The sequence below is a fragment of the Rhamphochromis sp. 'chilingali' genome (genome assembly GCF_963969265.1).
Source record: "Rhamphochromis sp. 'chilingali' genome assembly, chromosome: 21".
Classification (NCBI taxonomy): Eukaryota; Metazoa; Chordata; class Actinopteri; order Cichliformes; family Cichlidae; genus Rhamphochromis; species Rhamphochromis sp. 'chilingali'.
In genome coordinates this window covers 2,700,512-2,712,634 of record NC_137949.1, presented here as the reverse complement: position 1 = coordinate 2,712,634, position 12,123 = coordinate 2,700,512, and the positions used below count along the sequence as shown (strand labels likewise).

Here is a 12,123-nt window from a genome sequence, read left to right as displayed (position 1 = left end):
ATTTGTGCTGCCAGACGCTCGTGGAGTGCAGTCAGCTTCTTCAGCCAGTAGGCGTGAACCATGTCGGGCCCTGGTGCTGTCCAACTCTTCATACTGGAGACCCTTTCTTGGATATCTGCCACTGTGATGGTTACTGGACCCTGTTCAGGGAGGTCGCTGTGGTCTGCCCTCAGATCCACTAGCCACTGAGCATTGCCGTTATGGGTTGCATCCTTCTCCCATATGCTCTTCCAGTATTGCTCCGTCTCCAGCCTTGGTGTTCTCTTATTGTTCCCTTGCCACTGAGAGTACACCTTTGCTGGTTCTGTGGAGAACAGCTGGTTTATTCTCCTGCCTTCTATCTCTCTGGTGTACCTCCTCAAGCGGCTGGCCAAGGCTGTGAGTCTTTGCTTGGCAGTTTCCAAGGCCTCAGGTATGGACAGCTTGCTGTATTTCTTAGGCACCTTATTTGTCGCACCTTTCTGCAACTCTGTTAGTTGGCTAACCTCCCTCCGTGCTACTTTGATCTTGCCCTCTAGCCTCCTTCTCCATGGAGGGTACTGCCCCTTGTGGCTGTTCAACTTGTAGCCAAGCATCTCACTGATCACTGCTGCCGTATTGTAGATCAGCTTGTTAGTGTCGGTAATCGTGGTTGTAGGTATTGCCCGTAGTGCTGCATTAACATCATCTAGCAGACCTTCTGAGGGTACTTCACGTAATCTTGGTAACCGGCTACGGGGGATCCAGGTTTCAAGCTTGGCCATGATCCTATTTTTCAGGTCAGTTCCTCTCGCACTCAACGATCCTTCTCCTATCGCACTTGGGGCTATGTACCCAATCTCGGGTGGGGGTGATGATATCTCCCTCCTGACCTGGCGTCCTGACTCCTCCTTGCCGTAGCATTTGTGTTGTACCTCGTCAATCTCTAGCTGTGAGAGCAGTCCCTTCTTTCGAATGTTGGAACACTGAGCTACTAGTTGTTTCGCCGTCATTGTTGGGTATCGAAGAATCCATAGGTCCCTCATCCTATTCATGTAGCCCCTTCCGCCGGGGTTACTTGCGTAGTAGCATTCCAACAACGCCCTGTTTTCGTCCCTTGCCCACCGATGCCTTCTTGTTCCAGTAGCCCACTTTTCGTCAGGGTGCCCTGGTTCCTCAACACCTGACGCGGACCTTGTTGATCCGGGCGACGTCCGATCAATTTATCTGCCTTCATATTTATCTGTCTCGCTCATGTCTGCGGTAGGCTTGCTTAGCATAGGGGGTCTAGCCTTAGGACCCTTACTGGATACAGACGCCCCAGGCAGGAATCGAACTTGCGATCCTCTGTTCCAAAGGCGTGTAGTTTAACCACTACGCTATCCAGCTGCTATTATATATATAGCAGCTGGATAGATATATATATATATATATTGTGATTTTATCTGTATTCCAATGTATGATATTACTGGAAAGCACTTTTTGGTGTACAATAAATTTGATATAATCAAATAAATTTGATATGATATGATACCACTGATATTCATTTAGAGTCTTTTTCTCCCATTAGTTAATTTCAGTAATTCACAAGTGTGTGAATGTGTGGATGACTGGATGTGTAAAGCCCTTTGGGGTCCTTAGGGACTAGTAAAGCGCTATACAAATACAGGCCATTTACCATTTACTTACTTTCTCCAAACCATCAACGTGTCTTTTAGGCCCCATTCCTACAAGACTGCTCAAAGATGTCCTACCATTAATTAATGCTTCAATCTTAAATATGATCAACCTATCTCTAATAATCAGCTATGTACCACAGGCCTTCAAGCTGGCAGTAGTTAAACTGTTACGTAAAAAGCCATCTCTAGACCCATCATAGCTAATTATAGGCCAATCTCCAACCTTCCTCTTATTATAAAGATTCTTGAAAGAGTAGTTGTCAAACAGCTAACAGATCATCTGCAGAGGAATGGCTTATTGAAGAGTTTCAGTCAGGTTTCAGAGCTCATCACAGCACAGAAACAGCTTTAGTGAAGGTTACAAATGATCTTCTTATGGCCTCTGACAGTGGACTCATCTCTGTGCTTGTCCTGCTAGACCTCAGTGCAGCGTTCGATACTGTCAACCATAATATCCTATTAGAGCGATTAGAACATGCTGTAGGTATTACAGGTACTGTGCTGCAGTAGTTTGTATCATATCTATCTAATAGACTACAATTTGTGCATGTAAATGGAGAGTCCTCTTCACACACTGAGGTTAATTATGGAGTTCCACAGGGTTCAGTGCTAGGACCAATTTTGTTTACATTATACATGCTTCCCTTAGGCAGCATCATTAGAAGACATAGCATACATTTACACTGCTATGCAGATGACACCCAACTCTATCTGTCCATGAAGCCAGATAACACACACCAATTAGTTAGACTGCAGGAATGTCTTAAAGACATAAAGACCTGGATGACCGCTAACTTTCTGCTTCTAAATTCAGATCAAACTGAAGTTATTGTTTTCGGCCCTGAAAATCTTAGAAATATTGTATCTAACCAGATTCTTACTCTGGATGGCATTACCTTGGCCTCCAGTAACGCTGTGAGGAACCTTGGAGTCATTTTTGACCAGGACATGTCCTTCAACGCACATATTAAACAAATATGTAAGACTGCTTTCTTCCATTTGTGCAACATCTCTAAAGTTAGAAATATCCTGTCTCAGAGTGACGCTGAAAAACGAGTTCATGCATTTATTACTTCCAGGCTGGATTACTGCAATTCATTATTATAAGGATGTCCTAAAAACTCACTGAAAAGCCTTCAGTTAATCCAAAATGCTGCAGCAAGAGTCCTGACAGGGACTAGAAACAGAGAGCATATTTCTCTAAATCCAGAATTCAAAATCCTGCTCCTCACATACAAGGTCTTAAATAATCAGGCCCCATCTTATCTTAATGACCTTGTAGTACCATATCACCCTATTAGAGCACTTCGCTCTCGCACTGCAGGCCTACTTGTTGTTCCTAGAGTATTTAAAAGTAGAATGGGAGGGAGAGCCTTCAGTTTTCAGGCCCCTCTTCTGTGGAACCAGCTTCCAGTTTGGATTCAGGAGACAGACACTATCTCTACTTTCAAGATTAGGCTTCAAACTTTCCTTTTTGCTAAAGCATATAGTTAGGGCTGGACCAGGTGACCCTGAATCCTCCCTTAGTTATGCTGCAAAAGGTCTAGACTGCTGGGGGATTCCCATGATGCACTGGGTGTTTCTTCTTCAGTCACCGTTCTCACTCACTATGTGTTCACAGACCTCTCTGCTGAATCATACTTGTTATTAACCTCTGTCTCTCTTCTACAGCATGTCTTTATCCTGTCTTCCTTCTCTCATCCCCACCAATCACAGCAGATGGCCCCGCCCCTCCCTGAGCCTGGTTCTGCTGGAGGTTTCTTCCTGTTAAAAGGGAGTTTTTCCTTCCCACTGTCGCCAAAGTGCTTTCTCATATGATTGTTGGGTTTTCTCTGTATGCATTATTCTAGGGTCTACCTTACAATATAAAGCGACTTGAGGCGACTGTTGTGAATATAAATAAATTTGAATTGAACAGTGCTAACCTCTGCACCACCATTTTTTATCATTATTATTATTAATAGTAGTAGTAGTAGTAGTATATTTAATTTATTTTTTGTGAACAACCCAGTAAGTTACAACAAGAAGTCTGCTAATGTGCAGACTGGCTTAAGTCACCTTTCCCCTGCCCCACAGTATGGAAATTGTAAGAGAAAACAGATCACAAGAGCGTCAAACATTCTGATGTTAGTGCATTTCTATTAACACAAAGATGAAGAGAGGCTTTGTAGTAGGCTACTTGCTGAAGGATAACAAAGACCTAATCTGTTAACAAGAAGACATGCTCACAATGGCTTCTAAGTCTCCAGTCATATTATCTGGGGAGTAGAAATAACGGGATTTGGTGATGACTGGGTGTAACAAATATTTATATGCCAAGTGAATAAAGATATTCAAAATTTAAACAAAAAAGACCTCAGAGATTATGTCACAGTTTGAGCACAGGGATTGCGATGGTTGAAAAGCAGAAGCAGAGCCAATTCTGACACATCCTTTCTCAGGAATAACAAGATACATAGCGATTTATTCTTATCGTGGAATAGTGTTCATGAGGTGGCTGTTCAGTAGTTGAGACGGGAATAAGGCGCAGGGAGGCTGGGTCCTTTGTCCTCCCTCCCCGAGAATGGCAGGGCTCGAGTCCATTTCTGGAAGCAATTGTCTCCCGCGTAAAACATGTGCCTCCAGTTTAAACTTAAGATAAGTATTAGAGAATGTATTACAAAAATGGGATGTGGTTAGCAAACAAATAACGGTAGACATGTACAAACGTTCCTTTTAAGAAGCATGTGATTATCATAAACTAACTGTACTGGTGGTCCAGTACGGAGTACAACAGAGGTTTCTTTCAGTTGGATACTAACAATATTTAGTCGTTTTAATAACGTAAATTCGTGATACTGTTTGTTGAATTTAATCAGCTTAGCAAAACAGCCCCAAGACACAGATTTGTTAAGCTTCGTACTGTCCCGACGTATTTTGCGGCAAAGGTTACGCGTTTTCAAGGCAAACACACATATAGCGTAGTCCACTGCATACCTGCTGACCCGTGTCAGCAAACCATAAAAGGCGGGTACGCCTCAGGAATAAGTGAAACCGTGCTCAAAGCAACTCCAGTGAACACAACAGCAATGAAACTGCAACACAAACAAGCGAGGGAATCTAGCCAAGCAGATTAGTCCAATCCAGTGCTGACAGAGGTTCTTGTTGTCTGCTTTGTCCAAGCGTAGTAAACGAGCAGAGGAGGACTTACCAGTTTTTGTTGTTGTTTTTCTTGCTCGTCTGCGTTCAGTTTCTGAGAAACAAAAATTAATCCATGCTGTGCAGTGTCCACAGTCCTTCGACAGGCAGAACCGCAGCTTTTAACAGGCTTTGGACGTGAATCGATGAGTGATACACGGGTCTCTTGTGAGTGTGATTGTGTGTTAGGATGAAACGCCTTTTCTCCTCCAGCTGCATTGTTGACATTGGTTTCCTGACGTCATGCTGACCCCCCATTCACAACAGCGGCCAAGAGACCCCCTCCCCTCCTACGAAAACAAAGCCCCGCCCTCCAAACGACGTAGCACAGATGTGTTGTGGACTTGAGGCTCAGGAAGATATCATACCAACATATTCACGAGGTGAATTATCTGTCAAGCTGCTGTTCATTTCAGCAGATCACAATGTTCCAAGCTAATAGCATAACATTTACATTTTGAACAGTGATTCATATTTTTAAAATGCATCATTCACCTACTGTATTCAAATTATAAAAAACAAAAAAGCTTTTGGGAAAAATCCATTAGGTCTAAAGAGAAGTCGATAAGAATGGAAAAAAATGTTCTAGTTAGAATCCACTTTCCACAATAGTTTGAACACTAAGTAAAATGTGAGTAAATCATGAAGATTTAGAGAATGTAAATAAACAAAGTTTTTTTGACTTTGACTGTGACTTTGATAGGACAATGATTACGCTCTCTGATCCTTCAACAGGACATGATTCTGGAAATCATTGCATTCGCTCACCAACACTTCTGAAAAACAGTGAACACAGTTTCTCACTTGATACACAAAACTTGAAACTTTATAACAAAACAACAGCAACGAGATGGAGAAATACTGCTACCTTCTCGTGCAAATTTTTGTCTTTTTTACATTTTACACCGTTACAGTTCAAGGTTCAAGGTTCAAGGTTCTTTATTTGTCACATGCATAGTTATACAAGTATAACATACAGTGAAATGTAGCCTGACACGCTCCTCGACATGTGCAAAAATTGGGGGGGGGGGGGGGGGGGGGGGTGTAGAGGAAGAACATTATATATATATATATATATATATATATATACATACACACACATACATATAGTATATACACTGGGTGAATGTGCAGTAGTAGCAGCAAGCAGGTGAATTCTGTACATTAATATGAATAGACATCTGACTATTTTACAGGATAGACAATATAAACATATTTAAAATTAAAGGAATTTGAAATGTACATTGTGCCTTGGTTTAGAGTGTTTGGAAGAGTCCTGTCTCAGTCAATTATAGATGATGTGAGAGGGCGGGTGTGTGTGTTTAGGGCACGGATGGCTTGGGGATAGAAGCTCCTCTTGAGTCTCTCTGTCCTTGCCCGGAAGATGCGGAACCTTCTACCAGATTGCAGAAGTTGGAACAGTTTGTTGCCTGGATGGGACGGGTCCTTCAGTATCTGCGCTGCTCTAGTCCGGCAGGTGTCCTGTTACAGTTCTTTTAGAGATGGATATGTACCTTGTCAACGTTTCTGTTTTCATTGTCCCTAAAATGAAATAACCAATTTATGTTGCTCAAAAGCACTGGGAACAAAATTAGTGGCATGTTCTTGTTGCTGGTTAAGTTACATTGAATCTAAAGTACAACACTTGTGCAGGCACAAAGCAGGTGTAGTTCTAGCTTTAAATCGTGTGTTTTAAACCCTGTTTGCAGTGTGTGAAGGCCATTCTGAGCTGGGCAGTGGGTATGACATTGTTTCTAATACATAGCATAATCCTGCAGAGCTGTTACATTTTATCAGTTTGCCAAAGACTGGCACCTCTTGGGCTTCATTCTGAGCAGTTAAATTCAGATCAGCCCACATTCTCAATGTCAAGCTGTTATAAATAGCTGTGACTGATTTTTGCAGATTCTCTGGCAACTAAGATCACTGCAGAGTAGAGACGAGATGTATTCAGGGTTCCATGAATTATCATGGTAGGAAATAACAAGGGGGGCAGCACGGCAGTGCGATGGTTAACACTGTGGCCTAAAAGCTAAAAGATCCTGAGTTCAACTGGAATTTGCTTGTTCTCACTTCGTTTGCATGGGTTCTCTCCAGGTAGTCCGTCTTGACGTGATTTATAGAACACCAGCAAAAACCAAGAAAGGGAATGGGTCCGCCTCCACACTCAAACACAAAAATTACTATTGTCAGTGGTTAAAGGGGCATTTGGCAGGTGAACAAGCCCTAACATAAGATATAATGCTGTTCACAGTATCACATCAAATGTACTGCAGAACTATAGAAAGAGAAATAAAATCAAGTCGTATTTTCAGCAACATGTATACAATCATAATAAAAATAAAGTTAACCACACGGTGGAAAGTACAGTAACATACATATTTTAATTCTCTCCTTTTTAAAACAACCAATGTTGGTCAGCTGAAAAAAAAATCAGTGGAGGCAGCAGTAGAAGGCCAGTATGACAGCTACATGAAACACAGTTTCACATGCATTATATTGCCAAAAGTGTCTACTCACCCACCCAAATCATTTAATTGAGATGTTCCAATCATTCCTCAACTCATTGAGTTCCAGCGTGGTACCATGTTAGTATGCCACCTATGTGACAAGTCCAGTGATGAAATTTCCTGGCTACTAGTTCGTGGAGAGCTTTGTGGAATAGGTTTCCATGACCGAACAGCAACATGCAAGCCTTACAACAAAGCATCAGGTGCAGTGGAGCAAAGCACTGTAGTTGGCCTGTAATGTTGTCCGCCACATAGTTCTAGGCATTCCAGGATCCAGGTGTGGGGCATTCAGTCATAGGCCCTCATATATATATATATATATATATATATATATATATATATATATATATATATATATATATATATAGTGCTGTCAATAGATTAAAAAAAATTAACTAACTAATCTCACAATTTTCTGTTATTAATTGCGATTAATCTCAATTACTTTATTAATAGCCTGGCTCCAATTACATTTTTTTATTCTTTATATTTTAAGTAATTATCGTTGTTCACCGAAGTCCAGTGGTCTCCGGTGAGAGCGACATTCCTTACTTGCACAAGCTTGCTGGACTGCTGAGCCCTCTGGTCCCCATACAAAGTGTGCAGTCTCGACACAATGGTTCCTCTCGAGGGCAGATTGTAACACTCATCTCCTGATGCAGCACGAATGACTTCTCTCAGTCCATCATCTTCTACTATGCTAACTGGTCGGCAGTTTTTAGCTATCCAAACAACCAAGGAATTGGTTACCTTTTCTCTCACATTTTTTGTTATTTGTCCACAAGCACCATACTCCTGAAGCGTAGACTGGCGAGGTCCCGTAGAGGTGGATTCAGTTGGGTGTTTTGCTCTCAGGTGATACGCCAGTGATGAACTGCTTCTGTGGTACTTGAATTCAGCGTTGCAAATTGTGCATCTTACTCTCGTTTTGTCCAACAAGCCATCAGGCAACTTCTTAAAGAGAAACTTTCCACCCAAAAGTCCGCCCTCGTCCATGCTTACGTGTGTTAGCTAGTGTTAGCTAGATAGTAGCATGGTGTCACTTCTTCTTCTTCTTCTAATCATTTCTGTCAGGCCAAACGCCAGCATAGCACACTGTTGCCCCCTCCTCCAGAGGTCTTAGATTACAGGAAATTAATAAAAAAAACAAAATCAGCGTTAAATTTTTTTAATGCATTAAACATTTCGCGTTGATCTTAACAATTAACGCGATAATTTTGACAGCACTAATATATATACATATATACACACATATATATATATATATATATATATATATATATATATATATATACACACATATATATATATATATATATATATATATATATACACACATATATATATATATATATATATACACACATATATATATATATATATATATACACACATATATATATATATATATATATATAACAGCGACAAGGGGCAGTATCCTCCATGGAGAAGGAGGCTAGAGGGCAAGATCAAAGTAGCACGGAGGGAGGTTAGCCAACTAACGGAGTTGCAGAAAGGTGCGACAAATAAGGTGCCTAAGAAATACAGCAAGCTGTCCATACCTGAGGCCTTGGAAACTGCCAAGCAAAGACTCACAGCCTTGGCCAGCCGCTTGAGGAGGTACACCAGAGAGACAGAAGGCAGGAGAATAAACCAGCTGTTCTCCACAGAACCAGCAAAGGTGTACTCTCAGTGGCAAGGGAACAATAAGAAAACAGCACCACCAAGGCTGGAGACGGAGCAATACTGGAAGAGCATATGGGAGAAGGATGCAACCCATAACGGCAATGCTCAGTGGCTAGAGGATCTGAGGGCAGACCACAGCGACCTCCCTGAACAGGGTCCAGTAACCATCACAGTGGCAGATATCCAAGAAAGGGTCTCCAGTATGAAGAGTTGGACAGCACCAGGGCCCGACATGGTTCACGCCTACTGGCTGAAGAAGCTGACTGCACTCCACAAGCGTCTGGCAGCACAAATGAACCAGCTGCTAGTTAACGAGAGACACCCGGAATGGCTAACTGAAGGCCGGACGGTCCTGATCCCCAAGGACCCCAAGAAGGGACCGGTCCCCTCCAACTACCGACCAATAACCTGCCTCAGTACTACATGGAAGCTCCTGTCAGGCATCATATCGGCTAAGATGAACAGGCACATGGGTCAATACATGAGCGGGACACAGAAAGGAATTGGCAAGAATACCAGAGGCGCAAAACACCAGCTACTGGTAGACAGAACAATCAGCCGAGACTGCAAGACCAGACTGACCAACCTGTGCACTGCCTGGATTGATTACAAGAAGGCCTATGACTCAATGCCCCACAGCTGGATACTGGAATGCCTAGAATTGTACAAGATCAATGGGACCCTAAGAGCCTTCATCAGGAACTCAATGGGGATGTGGCGTACAACACTAGAGGCCAACTCCAAGCCCATAGCACAAGTCACCATCAAGTGCGGGATCTACCAAGGAGATGCTCTGTCCCCACTGCTGTTCTGCATAGGCCTGAACCCCCTCAGTGAGATCATTAACAAGACTGGCTACGGATACCGACTACGGAACGGAGCAGTTGTCAGCCACCTCCTGTACATGGATGACATCAAGCTGTATGCCAAGAGTGAACGAGACATCGATTCACTGATCCACACTACCAGGCTATACAGCAATGACATTGGAATGTCGTTCGGACTGGAGAAGTGTAGTCGGATGGTAACAAAGAGAGGGAAGGTAGTCAGAACTGAGGGGATTGAACTACCAGAAGGCAACATTGCAGACATAGAGGACAGTTACAAGTACTTGGGGATCCCACAGGCGAATGGGAACCATGAAGAGGCCGCTAGAAAAGCTGCAACCACCAAGTACCTGCAGAGGGTCAGGCAAGTCCTGAGGAGTCAGCTGAATGGTAAGAACAAGATCCGGGCCATCAACACGTACGCCCTGCCCGTGATCAGGTACCCTGCTGGGGTAATAGGCTGGCCAAAGGAGGAGATAGAAGCCACTGACATAAAGACAAGAAAGCTCCTTACCATGCATGGAGGGTTTCACCCCAAATCCAGCACCCTGAGGCTGTACGCTAAGCGGAAGGAAGGGGGCCGGGGACTGGTGAGTGTCAGCACCACAGTCCAGGATGAGACAAGGAACATCCAAGAATACATTGGGAAGATGGCCCCAACTGACCGAGTGCTCAGTGAATACCTCAGGCAGCAGAAACCCAAGAAAGAGGAGGGAGACGAGGAACCATCATGGAAGGACAGGCCCCTGCACGGTATGTACCACCGGCAGATAGAGGAGGTGGCTGATATCCAGAAATCCTACCAGTGGCTGGACAAAGCTGGACTGAAAGACAGCACAGAAGCACTAATCATGGCAGCACAAGAACAAGCTCTGAGCACAAGATCCATAGAGGCTGGGGTCTATCACACCAGGCAAGACCCCAGGTGCAGGCTGTGTAAAGATGCCCCAGAGACAATCCAGCACATAACAGCAGGGTGCAAGATGCTAGCAGGCAAGGCATACATGGAACGCCATAACCAAGTGGCCGGCATAGTGTACAGGAACATCTGTGCCGAGTATAACCTGGAAGTCCCGAGGTCAAAATGGGAGATGCCCCCAAGGGTGGTGGAGAATGACCGAGCTAAGATCCTGTGGGACTTCCAGATACAGACGGACAAAATGGTGGTGGCTAACCAACCGGACATAGTGGTGGTAGACAAACAGAAGAAGACGGCCGTAGTGATCGATGTAGCGGTTCCGAATGACAGCAATATCAGGAAGAAGGAACACGAGAAGCTGGAGAAATACCAAGGGCTCAGAGAAGAGCTCGAGAGGATGTGGAGGGTGAAGGTAACGGTGGTCCCCGTGGTAATCGGAGCACTAGGTGCGGTGACTCCCAAGCTAGGCGAGTGGCTCCAGCAGATCCCGGGAATAACATCGGAGATCTCTGTCCAGAAGAGCGCAGTCCTGGGAACAGCTAAGATACTGCACAGGACCCTCAAGCTCCCAGGCCTCTGGTAGAGGACCCGAGCTTGAAGGATAAACCGCCCGCAGGGGCGTGCTGGGTGTTTATATGTATATGTATATATGTATATATAGTCCCTCATCCTATTCATGTAGCCCCTTCCGCCAGGGTTACTTGCGTAGTAGCATTCCAACAATGCCGTTTTCGTCTCTTGCCCACCGATGCCTTCTTGTTCCAGTAGCCCACTTTTCGTCAGGGTGCCCTGGTTCCTCAACACCTGACGCGGACCTTGTTGATCCGGGCGACGTCCGAGCCGGCATGCCTTCATATTTATCTGTCTCGCTCATGTCTGCGGTAGGCTTGCTTAGCATAGGGGGTCTAGCCTTAGGACCCTTACTGGATACAGACGCCCCAGGCAGGAATCGAACTTGCGATCCTCTGTTCCAAAGGCGTGTAGTCTAACCACTACGCTATCCAGCTGCTACTACGCTATCCAGCTGCTATATATTATATATATATATATATATATAAATAAATATAAAAAAACATCCAGCACGCCCCTGCGGGCGGTTTATCCTTCAAGCTCGGGTCCTCTACCAGAGGCCTGGGAGCTTGAGGGTCCTGCGCAGTATCTTAGCTGTTCCCAGGACTGCGCTCTTCTGGACAGAGATCTCCGATGTTACTCATTTATTGCAGACTTAGAGGTCTGCTACAAGATCAGATGAAAGCATCATGCTGACAAACATTAGTACAAAAGAGAACAGAAATAATCTTACAGGAGGAACTAAGTTTTACTCATTGTTGCAACTCTAAAAGACTGCTCCAATCCAACTGTACACT

General features: G+C 44.0%; 1 protein-coding gene and 1 long non-coding RNA gene across 2 annotated transcripts in view; one reads left to right on the top strand and one right to left on the bottom strand.

Annotated features, from left to right (window-relative positions):
* bach2a (BTB and CNC homology 1, basic leucine zipper transcription factor 2a) overlaps positions 1-5,032 on the bottom strand; it is a 69,397-nt gene extending 64,365 nt beyond the window's left edge. Inside the window, exon 1 of the mRNA XM_080870963.1 lies at positions 4,828-5,032. The gene's annotated coding sequence lies outside the window, so the exon portion shown is untranslated. The remainder of the gene's footprint in view (positions 1-4,827) is intronic.
* An 882-nt stretch (positions 5,033-5,914) lies between these two features.
* Positions 5,915-12,123, top strand: part of LOC308389773 — a 140,477-nt gene continuing 134,268 nt past the window's right edge. The window contains exon 1 of the long non-coding RNA XR_013970330.1: positions 5,915-6,075. This is a non-coding gene — a long non-coding RNA (uncharacterized lncRNA). The remainder of the gene's footprint in view (positions 6,076-12,123) is intronic.